The following is a 1,493-nucleotide window of genomic DNA, read 5'->3' on the forward strand; positions in this document are numbered from 1 at the left end:
CGGACATTCCTCTGCATAAGCGAACATTCCTCCAGTACCCTGACTGGAATGGAAAAATCCCTCCAAGTCTGTAGTTTGTCTCAACTACATCTGGCAATCCAAACCCTCTAATTGTATATAAATGTGCTAAGCTTTACAGGTATTGGTCAGGGTGTCTTGTTAGTTTCCAAGCAGATGTGTCAGTTGGATGGAAAAAAAAGAGAAGAATTCGGCCAACTAGGGATAGATAAGTTGCCATAGGATTTCATTCAGTCATTTGCAGTCTGTTCACTCCTGGCCCAATCATCTCCTACTAGGCTTTTATTCCAAACCTAGCCAAAGTCCCCTATATTACTATTTGGCCAGGCTGCAGTCTGGTAGAGACTAATGTCTTGTCAAGAACTGAAGAAGTGCACAACTTATTACCTCCGTGAAAGAGGTATTGTCTTTAGGGATATCAATTTTTTACATACTTTAAATCAGCATATTTTGCGTAAGAAATATTATTTAGCTCTGGATGGATTGTGATTATATTTGGTATGCGGGTACATGTTCGTCTTGGAAAGTTGAAGGTCAAGTGAATTTTGGGGCCTCCTGGTGGCTTTCTTTGTTCAGTTGGTGTAAGGTTTGAACAAATGCCAAGGAAAGTATGCCAGTGTGGGTGGGCATAGGAGTGGTCTCAAAACATCTTTTTACACTTTTGTTGTCCGGACAATCCATCTGTTTGCGTGGGTGCGGTCACGGTTCTCAATTTTGAAAAGGGGTCGTTGACCTTGTCATAGCAACTGGTAGAATAGTTTGAGGACGGTAGCGAGAACTTTTCTAATAAAGACTTCAAGAATGAAAAGGGAAACATAAATGTCAAGTGTGACATACAAGGTCGCCAGTCCCATACGTTAGTATGCAGCACTAATAAAGAAGTCATATGTATGGCCAGGCCGCCAGATGGTCCTTTTGATACTGTAACAATGTTCGACTATTTTAGAAACAAATGTGTTCAACGCAACAGTACTTTGTGTAAGCTCACGACTTTCAGTCATACTATAGAGTTTCCATAAATAGGCTGCGATGAGAATTGACGAAATCTTAAAGTGTGATCAGAACAAGTGAGAACAAGTTTTTCACCATTCAAGCTTTGAAGGCCTGAGAAAAAAATGCTGTGTTTCCAATGATGATCCTGAGTCAGTAGGTAGGGATAATGTTATTTTTTTTATTGGTTAAAGATCCGAAATACTTGAGTTACTCACAGATGGTAGGATTCATTTGGTATTTTGAAGTACGAGTCACATGTATGTCAGTAAACTACTAACCTCCTGGTTTAGAATCGCAGCTTACACATTGTAGCCACTGAGTGTGTCTATACATTAGACTGTCAGGGAATAGTTTAGTGTCTGCCATTAAGGACAGATCATGCTGGAAAAATTGTACTTCGGACTGTACTTCATCAGTGTAACTGGATACACTATGATGATGATGATGATGATGATGTGTGCAAATGCCATGATCTGAGTCGT

Source organism: Branchiostoma floridae, chromosome 3 (assembly GCF_000003815.2).
Source record: "Branchiostoma floridae strain S238N-H82 chromosome 3, Bfl_VNyyK, whole genome shotgun sequence".
NCBI classification, from domain to species: domain Eukaryota; kingdom Metazoa; phylum Chordata; class Leptocardii; order Amphioxiformes; family Branchiostomatidae; genus Branchiostoma; species Branchiostoma floridae.